At 43.4% G+C, this 19,010-nt stretch overlaps 2 long non-coding RNA genes across 3 annotated transcripts in view; both read left to right on the forward strand.

Moving 5' to 3' along the window:
- The window catches only part of LOC309542620, a 301,099-nt gene that overhangs the window by 126,361 nt on the left and 155,728 nt on the right, over positions 1 to 19,010 (forward strand). The window lies entirely within an intron of this gene.
- Positions 1 to 19,010, forward strand: part of LOC309542618 — a 28,950-nt gene that overhangs the window by 1,386 nt on the left and 8,554 nt on the right. The gene's annotated exons all lie outside the window — the stretch shown is intronic.

The following is a 19,010-nucleotide window of genomic DNA, read 5'->3' on the forward strand; positions in this document are numbered from 1 at the left end:
TGGTGATGGAATAGGACGTCCCAGTTTTCATCAGAGAAATGTTGGAGGGTATGATACTGGGAGCCTGTTGTGAAGTCTCTGGAGGCCAGATTGAACACCTGAGCTGTGTTTCTCCATAAGCTAACATCCCCCCTTACATTTGCGGTATTCCAATGTGTATTAAAAGGATTTATTTGAAATTAGAGAAACCAAGAAATGTCCGTGGAAACACGCTCAAATGAATGTTTCATTTTGCTGAAGCAAGGCTGGCTCTACCATTGGGTAGAGTGAAGAAACTGCCTCAGGTGGTGGATTCTCAGGGCCAGCAGAAGCAATTCTGACCGCCCCAGCCATTTCCCTCTGTTGCCACATGACCTTCTAATGTGCTGCCTCAGATGTGGCAGAGGATGCTATACGTAAAGTAAGATGCATCTGCAAGCCCAGTTGGTTTCTGTATGCAGCATTGGGAGGGGATGTTTGGCAGCATTAAGGTAAATTCAGCGGTGTAAGTAAATTTTGATGGATGCAATAATGGAATACCGAATGGTTTAGTTTATGTAAAATATGCAGGAATTCATGATATGCAAAATGAACCATGGAAAGAGAAGAAGGGAAGTCATTGCTATTTTAAGGATGTTTAAATGAGTATTCTAACTTGTAAAACAGAATATCTGTCTGTCTGTCTGTCTGTCTGTCTGTCTGTCTGTCTATCTATCTGTCTATCTATCTGTCTATCTGTCTATCTATCTATCATCTATCATCTATCTATCTATATCTATCTATATATGGGAGGGGATGCCATCAGTCTCAGGCTGTTCCCGTGGTTAAGTGTCCTTTTGAATGAAGAAAACAAACAAACAAACAAACATACATAATGCATATTTTTTTGCTTGCCATTAACGTTAGAAAATGTTAGGTTTTCCCCCCCTACAGGGCATTTGAAGAAGAATCAGAAGATGCCAACTTGTTTCAGAGAAATTAGATGGCATAAGGTCCCACTTCGTTTTCATCTACAGACTGAGGGTTGTCACAGACTATGAGGCACATTGGCAATAATATCTCATAAGTGCAGCCAGATGGCAAGTGTGTGCGAGGAGAGTTAATGAGCTTCAGTGACTTGTAAAGGAAGCTTGTGTATTCTGCCAGGAACTTCCTTGAATAATATATGGATCATGCCGATGAAATGTTACTTTTTTGAGTGCACAGCTTTTAGCAATAAACTGGGCTTTCTCTTCTCGACGTTTCCTATTGCCCTACCTTCTTTTTCTGTTCAGGTTTAGTTAACAAAACACACCAGTTTTGCTGGAAATAAATCAAATTTGGCCTATAATAAAGGGAGTGCATCACTTCAGGAACCTTCTGGTCATTGGCCTATCTTGTCCAGCATCTTTTTCTCACAGTGGCCAACCAGATGTCTATGGGAAGCTCATGGTGCCTATAGTAACAGGGAGCGGCCACTGGGACCATATAACACCCATCCTGAAAGACCTACATTGGCTCCCGGTACGTTTCTGAGCCCAATTCAAAGTGTTGGTGCTGACCTTTAAAGCCCTAAACAGCCTCAGCCCTGTAGACCTGAAGGAGCATCTCCACCCCCATCATTCAGCCTGGACACTGAGGTCCAGCTCTGAGGGCCTTCTGGCAGTTCCCTCCCTGCGAGAAGTGAGGATACAGGGAACCAGGCAGAGGGCCTTCTTGGTAGTGGCTCCCACCCTGTGGAACACCCTCCCATCAGATGTCCAGGAGATAAATACAATCTTTAGAAGACATCTGAATGTGTAGTCCTGTATATGGAGGTTTTTAATGCTTGATGTTTTACTATGTTTTTTATATGCTGGAAGCTGCCATCTAGAGTGGCTGGGGCAACACAGCCAAGTGGGTGGGGTTTAAGATTAGTCTTTACAGAGGGTGGTGAACACAGCCCATGATATCATGGGCTGTCCCCTGAGCCCACTAGATGACATTGTAAGGGATTGATGCCTTAGGAGAGCGAGAAAAATTCTCAGGGACGATTCACACCCCGGCCAGCACCTCTTTAATCTTCTACCCTCGGCCTGGAGATATAGAAGTATAAGTCGTACCAACAGGCTAAAAAACAGTTTCTATCCGTGGGCTGTTAGGCTGCTGAATGGAAAATAATATAGTGCAACTCACTTTCGGGGTTGGTGTGTTGTGTGACAATGAGATTGAGTGTTTGTGGGAGGGGAGAGGCTCAGTTAATTTCATTGTACACAGGTTGTACATTGACAAAGGTAAAGGTAAAGGAATCCCAGACCATTAGGTCCAGTCGTGAATGACTCTGGGGTTGCGACGCTCATCTCGCTTTATTGGCCGAGGGAGCCGGTGTACAACTTCTGGGTCATGTGGCCAGCATGACTAAGCCGCTTCTGGAGAACCAGAGCAGTGCACAGAAATGCTTTTTACCTTCCTGCTGGAGAGGTACCTATTTATCTACTTGCACTTTGTGCTTTCAAACTGCTAGGTTGGCAGGAGTAGGGACGAGCAACGGGCACTCACCCCGTCGCGGGGATTCAAACCGCTGCCCTTCTGATCGGCAAGCCCTAGGCTCTGTGGTTTAAACCATAGCGCCACCCGTGTCCCCTGTACATTGAACAATAAAGGTATTATTATTATTATTATTATTATTAAGCAGGACATGAGCACAACAGCACTGCTCCATATCTCTTCCACAATGGCTATGTTCTGCTTTCAGTGCTGGAGTCAGTATCCCTTTGAATACCAGAAATATGAAGGCAAACCTGTTTAGGGAAGTTTTTAATGTTTGATGTTTTATCGTGTTTTTAATATTCTGTTGAGAGCCGCCCAGAGTGGCTGGGGAAACCCAGCTAGATGGGTGGGGTATAAATATATTATTATTATTATTATTATTATTATTATTATTATTATTATTATTATTATTTGCAGGTGGGGAGAATGATGTTATATTTTCAATGAAATACTATCTTTCTGGTACTTGGCTTTATCTAATGCATGATTGTTATGTCTCATGCTTAGACAGTATTATGGAAAACACTTGAATGTCAATAAGATCCGCTGCTCATGTGACTTAAGTTTGGTCTCCTGACACTTTCGTGTTTGGAAGACAAAATAGCATGTAATCTAAACGTCTGATAGAGAAGCCGTGAAACTTTAAAGGGACTGCACCCATCTAAATGCACAGAAGATATGGCCAAATGTTCATCGGCTGGAAAGTATTTGAGATGCCCTCTCTGCACAGTGTAGTAATGGTCAATGCATCTATTCTGGACCTAACAGGTGAGAGATTCAGTTTCAACCACAGAGGGCCTCCTCCAAATAAGAGTATGAGGTCACAACTTTCCCAGAAGGCACTGCTCACACCTGTGTGTGCTGTGCTGGCTGAGCAAAAACTTGCTAACCACGCATATAGCAACTGGCCACAGCATGAGATATTTTGGTATCGCTTCGTCAAAGCCACTAGTATTGTTAGCAAGTGAGTATACAGCCGAAGAGTTGGAACTTGACTTATGTGATTGCAATGTTACTAACGTCGAATATGCCACACCAAAAAACACACAGAAGCAAACGCACAACATGTGCAGCTTGTGGGGCTGCTAATGCAACAAAAACACATGCCACCGAGAAGAAAATAACCGAGTAGTTGGGATGAGAAGAATTCAAGCATGCTGGCTGTATAACAAAATATCAAAGGTTAATGGTGTTTAATCCATTTGTATCAAATGCCATCAGCTAATTCAGAATATGAGTGTATTGATAAAATCAGCAATGATTCGTTTTAAAAAGTGCAAAGGAATAAGATTGCAGTCCTCAATAAATAACTCAAATCATGGCTATACATATACTCACTGACCAAAGTTCAGTTTTTGTCTTGCTCCTAGATTCATACTGTTCCAAGGCAAAGGTAAAGGTAAAAGACCCCTAGATGGTTAAGTCCAATCAAAGGCAATTATGGGGTTGCAGCGCTCATATTGCTTTCAGACCAAGGGAGCCGGTGTTTGTCCGCAGACAGCTTTCTGGGTCATGTGGCCAGCATGACTAAGCCGCTTCTGGTGCAACGGAACACCTGGCAGAAACCAGAGTGCACGGAAATGCCATTTACTTTCCTGCCGCAGTGGTACCTATTTATCTACTTGCACTGGTGTGCGTTCGAACTGCTGGGTTGGCAGGAGCTGAGACAGAGCAACAGGAGCTCACCCTGTCACGGGGATTTGAGCAGCTGACTTTCTGATCAGCAAGCCCAAGAGGCTCAGTGGTTTAGACCACAGCGCCACCCGTTTCCCTTTTCCAAGACTTTGAATACATAGTTCTACAAACTCTGTAGCTCAAAAATCCTATAGAGGGACAATCTCCTGACACTCATTTTGAAAAACTTCAACTTCACCATAAGTACATAAGAAGAGGCTGCTGGATCCTTTTATCCAATTCTCTTTTTAAGCCATCCAGGTTGGTGGCCATCACTGTCTTCTGGGCGAATGAGTTGGAATAATGCCTAGAATCTTCCAACAGTCAGCTTCATTAACTTTCCTTGAGTTCTCGGGTTATGAGAGTGAGAGAAAAAATTTCCTTCATCCATTTTCTCTGTGACATGCATAATTATAATTTTTGAAGATTACCAATGCTTTACAGCTATGTTAAGAAACCCAAACAATGCTAGTCCCACAAACATAAAATTTAATCATTTCCCAACAGAGCTTTAAAAATTGTATATATTTCCAATATACATGAATCACAGAAGCTCCTCCTTGTTACTAGAAAACATAATCTGCTGCTTTGGCTTCCAATGTTATTATTAAATACTTTAATCATTATCCCCCAGATCTTATTTTTTTAAAAAAGTAGCATACATCTTAACTTCATAAAGGGCTTTTCTTATTTTAATGACACTGTAAGACCCATTTTCTTAGCACTTAATTTGAAATGAATGTTAAAACTGAATGAATTGTCTCAGCTCTGTTTAACTCCATGTGCCATTCCCTTTGACCAAGTGGATTGCCTTTCGAATTCACTTTTTGCCATATGATGTGCACTTAACATACTGCAGATATATCTCTTTGAGATAGCAGAGGGTACATAGCTGCAAGTCACTCGACAGTAGAGCCTACCAAAAAAGGAATTGGAAGAGGAATAACTTATGTCAGCTACAAGACACTTCTAATTCAAGTCCCGCTAGAAGACATTTTAGAACTCAGTGTGTCCCACCCAACGCCCCACATCACAGATGAACTGAGATGTCTTTGGCTTGCCCCTTCAACTTTGTATTTTGCCTGTAAACAGAAACTCTATCGCAGTCGGTCCTGACTCAGCAGCTGTCGTAGAACAAGGCTCGTGTTGATGAGTTAACGACATAACCTGATGTCTTTGGGGATCCCAAGGATAATTATCACATGGATCAAGGATGAGAGCAGCCTCTTAAAGATATACTTGCAAGTTACTCTCTCATATGTAGCTCTGCTGAACCTTGCATTTTCATTTTCTTTTTGTATATAATTTCTTTTTTTAAAAAAATTCTGTTTTACAATATTCATTTAAAAGGTAAAGGGACCCCTGACCATTAGGTCCAGTCGTGACCGACTCTGGGGTTGCGGCGCTCATCTCGCTTTATTGGCCGAGGGAGCCGGCGTACAACTTAGTTTCCAAATTATCTGTATAAAAACACAAAAATGGCAGGCTAAGCTTACCTAAGCTTGGGGCATTCAGTTTAGACATCCTTACTAGTCAGTTCAAAAAGAAAATGGAAATGAACAAAGGGTTTGATAACCCTTCCTCCAGAGGTGGGTGGATGTGACCTAGCTAAGTCTGGCTGGACAGCTTACTCTGTGGTCTTAACCATAGAGTTGCCATCTTAGCAACTCGAAGATGATTTATCCCACACTTTTAACATAAAATCTGAATCAAGCAGATGGAACTTCTACATATTGCTTAAGTCTTCGGGGTCATTCATGTGGTGCTGCATGCAAACTTTTAAACTTATTTTCTCTGTGTTATAAGGTTGCCAATTTTTTTCTGTGAGAGGCTCTTTAACACCTCTCTGAAGCTGGAATTCAACTGTACTCCAGCACAAACATGCAGCAGTCTGAAAATCTGGATATTAATTATTTCTTGGACAGAAACTGTGTATGTGTATTCCTGTGGATTTTAATGACTGGTGATTAATTTACCATAAAGCTTGTTGCAAGCATACTTCAGATGATGATATTAACGCACCCCATTAGACATAGTCATATTAACTATGCTGACAACCAACATATTGGTGGATTAATCACCAGTCATTAGACACAACAGAAAGGCACATATGTGCCATTTATTTATTTTTACTGTCCAAATTCTCAAATTGCTGTATGTCCATGCTGACAGTTACTTGTTGTTCCACAGATTTTTGAGAAGGACATGGCATGTCCTGAAGTGGTGTAATAACTCTTTTCCAGTGAGAAAATCGTGTGTTGCCACATTAAGTACAGTGGTACCTCGGGTTAAGTACTTAATTCGTTCCGGAGGTCCGTACTTAACCTGAAACTCTTCTTAACCTGAAGCACCACTTTAGCTAATGGGGCCTCCTACTGCTGCCGCACCGCCGGAGCACGATTTCTGTTCTCATCCTGAAGCAAAGTTCTTAACCAGAAGCACTATTTCTGGGTTAGCAGAGTCTGTAACCTGAAGCGTATGTAACCTGAAGCATATGTAACCCAAGGTACCACTGTATCTGAATATGGCAACTTAGTGGGCAAAGCCAATCAGAAGGGCCTCCCCCAAATCAGCACGATCAGTTGGGAAGGGCCTATGCAATTGGTCTTAACAATGACATTTTAGGAAGATAAGATGAGACGTCTGGATCAGGCCAATTTCTCATCTAGTCCAGCATCCTGTTCTCACAGTGGCCAACTGTGGGAAACTCACAAGCAGGATCTGAGCACAAGAGCACTCTCCCCTCCAGTCAAATTTTAAGTCATGACCATCTAAGTCCAGGATATCTACATTATCCAATGTAATTCATTCTTTTAACCAACAAAAACAGGCTGCCTCATAATACATTTGCAGGTCTGGCAGGTCTAGTCTCAAACTGTTTTATTCTGCGGGCCACACTTTCAGCATAAAAGTTTGTTTGTGGCACACCAATTTTTTTATTGATAAGAAATACATTGGGGATGAACTCTAGGATCGTTCTCAGTATCACTTGATGCTCTTGCTCTTAATTTGAAAAGGTATGTATCCATATACTCCAAATTTTTTTTAAAATGGTACTATACTATGCTACACTGAAATGTTGAAATGTGTCTTGTCTCATCTCTGTCTCTTGACTAGAGATGGGAAGGCCTGGAGGAAAAAATGGAAAAAATTCCAGACTTTTAAAAACAACCCCTAAAACAGCAATTTAACATGAATTTTTACTATCTAACGAGACCATTGATCCATAAAATGAAAACAATAATCAATGTACTATAATATAAAATAAATAATACGGTATTGTAGATGATAAAAATTAATTATTTTTTTTTCTTACCTGCACTGATGATAGTCAATGTTTGGATGGGGGGCTTTTATCCATTTCCATAGCTGAACTGGGTTCCACACATCACAAAAACAAAGTAACCCAAAAAGCCTCAAAAACACAAAATAAATACCAAAAGCGCCAAACTTAATCCGTTCCAGAAGTCCGTTTGACTTCCAAAATGTTCGAAAACCAAGGCACAGCTTCTGATTGGTGCAGGCACCCCGGAAACAATAGTCAACAGCTGTATCAGATGTTCAGCTACCGAAACACGTTCAAAAACCGGAACACATACTTCCGGGTTTTCAGCGTTTGGGAACCAAAGCGTTTGAGAACCAAGGTGTTTGAGAACCACTATACTGCCTTCCTCTTCTCTGGAAGCTCCAGGAGAAGGGGGTTGGCGATCTCCACCATTCCTCCTCCATTTTGTCCCCTTCAGCCCAGTCCCTGACACCTGTGTTGGTGTGGTTCAGGCCCCACCTGTCGCACCAGCCACCACCTCCATGACCACCTCCTCTTACTCCATGACCGGGTGCCATTGCTACCACCATGACGTTACAGGAAGTGGCTGCCTCAACCAGAGTGGAATTTAACCATTTCAATTCCATGTCATACCCCCTGCTCCCCACTGCTGGAAGCTGCTATTTGCCATTGGGGCAAATTGATGTGTATCCACAAGGTATGCTTGAATCAGAAATCAGCATGGAGGGACAAGCTGAGATTTCCCCATTTCTAGCTTCCATAATCCCAGTCCCAATCATCTCTGCAGGCAGCTGCTTTTCACTATATACTGAGAGATGGGCCATTTAGTCGCCAATGTCAACAAACCCACTTACTGAATAATCGCTCCCCATAACACGATGCTTTGTGGGAAAGAGGTGAGGGGGAAATGGAATTCAAAAAGCGGCCCACATAAAAGAGCATGCAACGTAATCGTCTTAAAATACTTCCCTTGCTTCATATCCCACAGCAATTAAAATTGAGCTAAAATGTATTGCTTTCCCTTATTAGCAAAGGACAGGAGGTTTGTTTTTGTCATTTGGACCACGTGTGCATTTCAGGCACATGTTAATGATTTACGCTGCCTTCTGGTGAAGACTGCATCTGGGAGGAAACGCTTCATTCACAAATCCTTCTGATTATTTCCCTAATTTCCTCATTGCATACTCCACTTATGAGTCATTTTCGCATTTTTAAAGGAACCTTGGAATTCTATTGCAAATGTAAGAGGCAGATTTAGGGCCTGACTCTGGCTACGATCCGCACAAAGGCAATGACATTGCACACTAGGTTTGCTACATTTTGGCATGGCTCAGCTAAAGGAACTGTGCTGCATTAATGCAGCCGACTAGGTGCTTTGCTGGGTCAGCACATAAGCATTCTGCCAATGCACCTCCTCTGGGCTGAGCCACAAAAGGGGAACTTGTGCAAAGAACACACATGCAATTGCACCTTGCAAGGGTTTAAAGATTGGGAAGATTTGGAGCAGAGCATACAACCCTGTCACCAGTGGCGTAGCGTGGGGGGTGCAGGAGGGGCTGGCCGCACCGGGCGCAACATCTGGGGGTTAGGGTTAGGGGGCGCAAATCCACGGGTTAGGGGGCGCAAATCCACGGGTTAGGGGGTGCAAATTACCTGCCTTGCCCCGGGTGCTGACAACCCACGCTACGCCACTGCCTGTCACACATGTTCGTGCTACTCAGATGAACATCTGCAACCTTCCGAAAGACACAGCCCCACCCATTATAGAAGATTAGTTGATAAAACGATTGATTGATTGATTGATTGATAGATAAAACAATTGGACTTGGCTGAGATGGCAAAGTTCACATGTTTAATTAGAGAAAATCTTTTCTGACATTTGTTAAGGATTGAAAATTTCTTAAGCACTTTTTGCGTGAAAGAGGAAATGGTCTTGTAATACCTGGATTTGAAGATTGAAAAAAAATACTGGTTTGTGGAAGATAGAATGGTGGAATCTTACGGAACGAATATCATGTGTAGCTACAGGACAGAAAAACTGAAGTCTCTTCATTTTCTTAACCCGAGCTACTATTTCTGGGTTAGCGGAGTCTGTAACCTGAAGCGTCTGTAACCTGAAGCGTCTGTAACCCGAGGTACCACTGTATATATGTTTGGGTGTCACTGGCCGTACACCGAAATGCTGTTAGTCAACTACCCTGTGTGCAGGGATATGGGCTCGACTGCCTGCTACACTTACGCCTCACAGAGCACCCCCACATCCCATTTGCCTTGATGAGCCCCAGTTCCCCCTGGCTGGGGGGCTGGGAGGGATACATGTCCAAGACCTAAGCCAAGATCTTCCTACATTTGGAAGTTTAATAAAGTTGTGGCCTAATTTTAATTCTATATGTCAGAGTCTTCCTTATGATACCTGGGGGCTGGGGCTGTTGCCGCCTGGTCACGCAAATCATTTTCAAGTAGTTCTCCTTCAGGGAATAATATGCTGTAACATGCCACTTGTGATCTTCCACCTGTTCTGCTGTTAAGGACTTCTTGGATCATTCTTTGCCCAGCTCCTCCCCATTGACCTCACAGCCTTGGATGACCCTGCTGGGATTGTGGTGGGGAATAGGGTATGTTATTTGTTTCCTTGCTGCTCTAGGGTTTGCCAAAGGCTCGAAACACCCCTCAAAGCACGTAACAAAGAGGAAGATCTCGGCGCGTGTCAGACACACGCCAAAGCGATTGATTCAAATTCTTCGTTCAATTCTCATCGGCCGAAACGAAAGCTGCGAAACGGGCGAGGGAGCCGTGGCAGGAAGAACCCTGCTTGAGTGAAATCGAGATTGCCCTCAAATCGAGTGAAATAAATGGCATGAAAAGTACAGCCGCAAACTGCGACGCGGTATGAATGAGCCCTGCGGTTGCCAAGCTCAGCTGACACCACATGAGAATGTGAAAGCTTTCCCATCTTAGCATGAGATTCAGAGGTGGATGACTTGGGCTATTGTGAATGAATGAGGCGGTTATAGTTATTTTTAGGATAGTGATTTGAAAGTGGAATGTGAGTCGCCGAGTCACATTAGCTGCCTTACTCACATAATGTTATTCTGAACAGTTACAGTTAGAGGAAGGTGACGTCTCAAAAATCTGATGTTCCTGCATTGTATAGTACAGAGAGGCGATTCATGATTGTTACCAAACCCACCCAACAAAACAAGCTAAGACTTGTATAACAACAACAACAACAACAACAACAACAACAATCTGCCCTCCACCCTAAGGTCTCAGGGCATGTTATGTTTTTTGAATAAGTTTCTTCTTAAGGTTTCTGGTTGAGGTTTTAGTCTTTGCCATTTACTAGTTGGTATATTAGAGCCTGTTTTGTTATGTATACAGCTATGTGCAGTCTGTCCATATTTTACTAGTCTGACCAGTAAAACTGCTTGTAAAACAATATTGAGGTCCAAAAAGTCAGTTTAATGTCAGAGCTCATCCAAATAAGGTTTGTGTTGCTATTGCTCTGACACCGGAACCTTCCAAGTTCTTCTCACAGTCTGCCAGGTGCCATTCTTGACTGTGGCCATTCTTTTCTGAATAATGATAATAGTAATAATAACAATAACAATAATAATAATGATAATAACTACTCTATTCCAAACTTAAAAATGGAAAGTGTAATGCTGGTGGTCAAAAAAAGAGGTTTAAAGACTCTCTCAAGGCAAATCTAAAAAAATGTAGTATAAGCACTGATAACTGGGAAACACTGACCTGTGAGTGCTTCAGTTGGAGAACAGCCTTTACCAAAGGTGTCGTGGACTTTGAAGAACAAACTCAGGGTGAAAAGGAGAAATGAGTTAAGAGAAAGGCACGCTTGGCAAGCCCTCACCATGATCAACTCCCGCCCAGAAACCTATGGCCCCACTGTGGAAGGACTTGTGGATCCAGAATTGGCCTCCACAGTCACTTACGGACTCACTGTTAAGACCGTGTTCATGGAAGACAATCTTACTTGGCTACGAGGGATCACCAAAGAAGAAAGAAGACACCGCTCCAAGTTAACATGGGCTACTAAAACCAGTGCAAACAAGGATCTGTTTTAATATGTCAATAGGAGTTGGTACAGGCGCTCTGTAGGCTGAAAGCAGCCTAGCCCTAGGAAGAGACGTGTCTGTGGCTCAGGGCTGCTAAAAAGAGAGGGAATGTGTTTGCTTCTCCAGATGAAGAATTAAAACAGCTACGCAATGATAGCAGCTGCTAAAAATAAAAAATAAATAAATAAAGAAGGCTGAAGGGGGATCTTCGGAAAGTGAACAATGAACCGAGTAGCCGTCCCTTGACCGGGTTGAACCAGGGCCAGGAGTACACATTCACCGCAGAGGCAGAGAGAAAGAAAACGTCCATCACCGTCTATCTTCCAAAGCCGTACCATGGCAGAGTTCCAGCAGACAAAGACCACACATGGTGGTGGGACAAGCAATGGCAAGACGTTCGGTCAGGCTCTGAGAACAGGCAGGCCTTTCAGCTGTAACCGAGGGAGTCCGGAGAAATGAGGCTTGAATTTATGACGGCATTTTGGAGGACTGATTGATGGCATTTTGTTTCCTTATTTTCTTTGTGATATTTAAATCCCACTCTTCCTTCGAGGTGGTACACACAGTTCTCCCCTCCTCATTTAATTCCCACAGCGACCCTAGGCTAGGCTGAGAAGCAGGGACTGCCTCACAGCTGGGTGGGGATTCGAACTCTGGTCTCCCGGGTCCTACTGCGACTCTCTAACCATCTGAAGGCAGCCCTGTTTAGGGAAGCTTTTAATGTTTGATGCATTACTGTATTTTAATATTTTGTTGGAAGCTGCCCAGAATGGCTGGGGAAGCCCAGCCAGATGGGCGGGGTATAAATAATAAGTTATTATTATTGTTATTAACCACTACATCATTCTTCTTCCCAAAGAAGCCCAGGGTGGCAAGCAGCAAAACAGAAAAAAGAGACAATTGCAAGTCAAGTGAAATACTGAAAACATTTAATAGCAATGGCAAATATCTTTAAAAAATTGGCTTAAAGCATTTAAAAACATATGGAACAGTTGCATACCACCCCGCCAAAGAAGAAGAACACTGGGCTTTTTGTGTTTTTTTGCCTAATACACACACGTTTTTGCAATCCACTTTTCCCTAACAGAATGCATCTTCCTATGGTATTTTCACTGACACGTGACCATTTATGCACCTTCCTTGACTGCGGAATGACATCGCAAAATTCAGAGCGATGCCCTTTTCAAAGGCTGGCTATGTTGGGTAGAGTCAAGCAGATCTGCCTTTAAATATGAACGGAATAACACCCCCCACCCCTCCCCTAGTCCATTCCAACCCAAAGGCAGTATGTTTGTCAGATACTAGATAGTTCTATGGAATGGTTTCCTCACAGCGGATTCAATTCATTTTATGACACGTCCATCCGTTCAGTCTCCTTTGGCCAAGCGCTATGATATTCAGTGTCCTTTTTTAAATGATCAATTATGGCTTTAATTAAATTAACTCGGAGACTTAATGATAAATGGTAGAGATGAAGCCTGAGCCCCCCCTTTTTTAAAAAAAAGCTTCCTTAATGACTTCATACTTCAGAGGTAGAATTTTGCTGCCGCAGCAATTTTCTACCACAGCTAGGTTTTAGCAGCAGCGATAACTTCCTTGGATCTGTAAATGCCAGGTGTCTGTAAAATCGCTCTTCTCTAGGGAGAAGAAAGGAATGCAAAGGGAAGCATTAACTGCCTTGGCTGGAAGCCCAACCTGCAATGGCAGTTGGAGACAACTGCATTGTCACAGCCCTGCTTCTCCCAGTCAGTGTCAACAGATCAGCAAAGAAAACCAAAGAGGAGGTGAAGACCAACAGAGCAGAGCGTTTTGCAACTGAGCAGAAATGTGGTAGCACCAAAGGAACGCTGGCCCAAAAGACGAACTTGCAGCCCCCACCCCACAAATGCAATACGATAATCTTTATTGTCATTGTCCCATACAGAACAACAAAATTGAAAAAATATACATCAGACATTCAAAAACCCACAAGCCTGCTATCCCAGCCTGGTTAGCCCCCTAAAAACTCTGACACCCCATCATTGAATACAATATACTCACATAAAGACTACCTTAAAAAGGTAAAGGGGCCCCTGACCATTAGGTCCAGTCGTGGCCGACTCTGGGGTTGCGGCGCTCATCTCGCTTTACTGGCCGAGGGAGCCGGCGTACAGCTTCCGGGTCATGTGGCCAGCATGACTAAGCCGCTTCTGGCGAACCAGAGCAGTGCACGGAAATGCCGTTTACCTTCCCGCTGGAGCGGTACCTATTTATCTACTTGCACTTTGACGTGCTCTGTATTTAAAACCAAAATCGCATTTGGATAAAAACTGTTTCTCAGGCAGCTAGTCCTAGTCTTTATAACCCTGTACTTTCTTCCAGAAGGCAGAAGCTGAAAGAAATCATTTCCGGGGTGCATACTATCCTGCACTATCTCTGCAGCTTTCTTATGCCACCTGGAAGCATAGATTTGATCCAAGGTGGGAAGAGTGCACCCAGTTATTCTCTCCACAGTCTTTACAACAACCCTGGACAGCATTGTATATATAAATTATATCTATATCTATATCTATATATCTATATATGTATGAATAAAGTTTATTTACAAAACTTGATATATTTTCCCATTCTCCATACAATAAAAACACAGAAAGGAAAGGAGAAATAGAGAAGGGAAAAGAAATAAATAAAAGAAAGAATAGAAAAGAGGTTAAAAGAGAAAGATAGAAAAATAAGATTCAGAAATTAAAGAACTTCCGATTCTTCATCCGTCTGCCATATAAAAACAATACAGTTGTACCTTGGATCCTGAACACCTTGCGGATGATACCCAGCTCTACCTCTCTTTTAAATCAGAACCAGTGAAGGCGGTGAAGGTCCTGTGTGAGTGTCTGGAGGCGGTTGGAGGATGGATGGCGGCTAACAGATTGAGGTTGAATCCTGACAAGACAGAAGTACTGTTCTTGGGGGACAGAAGGCGGGCAGGTGTGGAGGATTCCCTGGTCCTGAATGGGGTAACTGTGCCCCTGAAGGACCAGGTGCGCAGCCTGGGAGTCATTTTGGACTCACAGCTGTCCATGGAGGCACAGGTCAAATCTGTGTCCAGGGCAGCTGTTTACCAGCTCCATCTGGTACGTAGGCTGAGACCCTATCTGCCTGCGGACTGTCTCGCGAGAGTGGTGCATGCTCTGGTTATCTCCCGCTTGGACTACTGCAATGCACTCTACGTGGGGCTACCTTTGAAGGTGACTCGGAAACTACAACTAATCCAGAATGCGGCAGCTAGACTGGTGACTGGGAGCGGCCGCCGAGACCATATAACACCGGTCTTGAAAGACCTGCATTGGCTCCCAGTACGTTTCCGAGCACAATTCAAAGTGTTGGTGCTGACCTTTAAAGCCCTAAACGGCCTCGGTCCAGTATACCTGAAGGAGCGTCTCCACCCCCATCATTCTGCCCGGACGCTGAGGTCCAGCGCCGAGGGCCTTCTGGCGGTTCCCTCATTGCGAGAAGCAAAGCTACAGGGAACCAGGCAGAGGGCCTTCTCGGTAGTGGCGCCCGCCCTGTGGAACACCCTTCCAGCAGATGTCAAGGCGATAAACAACTACCTGACATTCAGGAGACATCTTAAGGCAGCCCTGTTCAGGGAAGTTTTTAACGTGTGATATTTTATTGTATTTTTGGTTTTTATGGAAGCCGCCCAGAGTGGCTGGGGAGGCCCAGCCAGATGGGCGGGGTATAAATAATAAATTATTATTATTATTATTATTATTTTGGTTCCTGAATGCCGCAAACCCAGAAGTGAGTGTTCCGGTTTGCAAACGTTCTTTGGAACCTGAATGTCTGACACGGCTTCCGATTGGCTGTAGGAGCTTCGCGCACCCAATCAAAAGCCGCCTGTTGGTGTCTGAATGTTTCGAAACTTGACCAGACTTCCGGAACAGATTCCGTCCGACTTCCAAGGTACCACTGTATTCATTTTATCCAATCCACTCTAACAAAGTCGCTTTCTATAAACAAGCATTATCTTCAATCCACAAATGCAGATGTCATTATTTCTTTTTCATGCAAGAAGTCTATGAGAGGTTTCTAATCTTTAACAAATGTCAACAATGATTTTTCCTTTGGTTAAACATCTCAGCGAACTCTCGTGAGTTTTAACAGCCTGTCTTCAACTGTTGCTAATGAGGTGTCCTTCCATCTTTGTGCATAAAAAGGTCTCACAGCCATAATCATATATTGTAGCAAAGTTCTGTAGTCCTTTTCTAAGTGTATATCTATAAGTCCTAGCAGGAAGAGTTTTAGTCTGAGTTGAAAACCTTTGAAAATGCAATAAATAATAATTAGAGATGAACTTGCCTAGCACAGAAATCACCAGCGTATCCTCACATGAGCCTACACTTTTACAAAATTAAATTTCAGAAATTGTCACACATTAACTTCAACTTTAATACATATTTCCCTTAACCGCACCCTTACCGCCATGATGTTTTTATCCCCTCCTTTTTATCTGTTGCATGATGTGGCATTTTTATATCTCACAGTTATTTCCTCTATTACAATTGTTGCCATTTCCATTATTTACATTTCGAATCCTGCTCGCGACTTCGTTTGGCTGTAATATTTCCTCAAATAGTCCAAATGGGGTCTCCGCTCTTCAATAAAAAGTTCGTTTTGATCTCTTACTCTTTCTGTCAATTCTGCCATTTCCGCAGAGACCATTAGTTTTAAGATCCATTCTTCCTTGGCTGGAACTTCTCGTTCCTTCCATTTCTGCACATATCGGATTCTGGCTGTGGTTTTTGAGTGCATAAATAGTTTCATCATCTTCTTTGAGACATCCATCCCTATTATCCCAAGAATGAAAGCTTCAGGTTTTGGGGGATTAACCAATTTTAACATTTTCTTCATTGCATTGTGTTTCATTTCCCAAAAACCCTTAGCTTCGAAAGAAGGCTCGAGTAAGGGTTTCGCCTGAGGCAAGTGGCAACTTGCACAGATCAGGTCAGTCTGTATTTGTACTTAGAAAGATCCAATTCCTCAGGCATTCCTAGTGGAACACAAGTCAGTGAAGCCTGAACTGGTGGTTGGTTAACAATGGCTCATGGGGAAAAGGCAGTCTTGATTAGATCAATCAATATCAAATATTTCAAACAGTAGAAATATGGCTGGTCTCACCCCACTCGCTGAGCAGTGGAAGATTCCAGTGATACCCAGAGTTCAGTTTCCTTGGAAAGAAGGTCAATGGAGACTGTGGTGTCTTTAGTATATAAGGTTTTGTTTGCACATATATACAACATAAAGATGCAGGGGCTCACAGAATTAGCAGTCCGGCAGATCATGCAAATTATCTTTGAAGGTGACCCAGAAACTACAACTAATCCAGAATATGGCAGCTAGACTGGTGACTGGGAGTGGCCACCAAGACCATATAACACCGGTCCTGAAAGACCTGCATTAGCTCACAGTACGTTTCCGTGCACAATTCAAAGTGTTGGTGCTGATCTTTAAAGCCCTAAACAGCCTCGATCCTGTATACCTGAAGGAGTGTCTCCACTGCCATCGTTCAACCCAGACACTGAGGTCCAGCTCCTTCTGGTGGTTCCCTCACTGCGAGAAGTGAGGTTACAGGGAACCAGGCAGAGGAACCAGGCAGAGGGCCTCCTTGGTAGTGGCGCCTGCTCTGTGGAATGCCCTCCCATCAGATGTCAAGGAAATAAACAACTACCTAACTTTTAGAAGACATCTGAAGGCAGCCCTGTCTAGGGAAGTTTTTAATGTTTGATGTTTTTAATATTCTGTTGGGAGCTGCTCAGAGTGGCTGGGGAAACCCAGCCAGATGGGTGGGGTATAATTAAATGGTGGTGGTGGTGGTGCTGGTGGTGGTGCTGATGATGTTTCCATTGAAGTTCTAAGACACAGCTTTTGGTCCAGCACAAAGAAAGACAAGAATCTGTTTCTCCAGCTTCTAGCTTCAGGTCATTATCTTACCAACGGAACTGGTTTGGCTGGTTCAGAAGGCTGGCATAATATACCGTATTTTTCGCTCTATAACACGCACCTGACCATAACACGCACGTAGTTTTTAGGGGAGGAAAATCCGTAGGCATGCCACCCGTAGGCATTTCCTCCATAACACGCACAGACATTTCCCCTTACTTTCTAGGAGGAAAAAAGTGAGTGTTATGGTGCAAAAAATACGGTATATGATCTCCTTAAATTGACCTCAGATGGCTATAGTTTACAGTAAGCCTGGTATAAGATGATCTGTCCTGTCAGGATAAATGCAGTATTGAACAGAGTCAAAGGTTGCATACATTAGGCAGATTGGTTTGGTTTTATTAATTTCTAGCATCTCTAATTATGCTCATTGCTGCCAGGTATTGTTGATTGCCTCTGAAATTATGGGAGCTTCTGTTTTGAGCCATATTAAAGACATATTAAGGGACACGGGTGGTGCTGTGGTCTAAACCACAGAGCCTAGGGCTTGCTGATCAGAAGGTTGGTGGTTTGAATCCCTGTGACAGGGTGAGCTCCCGTTGCTCGGTCCCTGCTCCTGCCAACCTAGCAGTTCGAAAGCACGTCAAAGTGCAAGTAGATAGATAGGTACCAATCCGGCAGGAAGGTAAACAGTGTTTCCGTGCGCTGCTCTGGTTCGTCAGAAGTGGCTTAGTCATGCTGGCCACACGACCCGGAAGCTGTACGCCAGCTCCCTCGGCCAGTAAAGAGACATGCACACCGCAACTCTATAATTGTCCTCAACTGGACCTAACGGTCAGGGGTCCCTTTAAGGACAATTGGCAGGTCCCCATCAGATTATTTTTCCCCCAAATAGTCTTCTAGCTGCTAAGATCATCTTTGCTCAACATGGAAAATCAGCGATTTTGCCTACAATTAAGAAATGATTGATGACAGCACTTGTGATCACCGACATGAGATAAGTTGACAGGAGATGCTGACAGGAGATAAAAGCCACTCAAATGGACTTAGAGTAGTGGCACTGAGGGTAGAGAAATGGATCTCTCACTTAAACACAAATGAGGACTTTAAATATAGAGACAGATATATTTCTGTAATATTTATTAGAAGAATAAAAAGGAGAAACTGTATTGTTCTGGTGGGTTTGAAGATTGTATTGCTGCGTTAACCCCGTAAGGTGCGGCATTCATGCAGGATTTAATTTATTATACTCATCAGGAATACTTTCCGTGAAATTCAAGGGATTATGTCTCAGAAACATCCACATCAGAGCTTTCCAAACTGTGTGTCATGACACGTTAGTGCAGGGGTCAGCAAACTTTTTTAGCAGGGGGCCTGTCCACTGTCCCTCAGACCTTATGGGGGGGGCGGACTATATTTTGGAAAAAATAATGAACGAATTCTTATGCCCACAAATAACCCAGAGATGCATTTTAAATAAAAGGACACATGCTACTCATGTAAAAACACGCTGATTCCCAGATTGTCCGTGGGCCGGATTTAGAAGGCGATTGGGCCAGATCCTGCCC

This window comes from Podarcis vaucheri (genome assembly GCF_965113315.1).
Source record: "Podarcis vaucheri genome assembly, contig: SUPER_10_unloc_1, whole genome shotgun sequence".
Lineage (NCBI taxonomy): Eukaryota > Metazoa > Chordata > Lepidosauria > Squamata > Lacertidae > Podarcis > Podarcis vaucheri.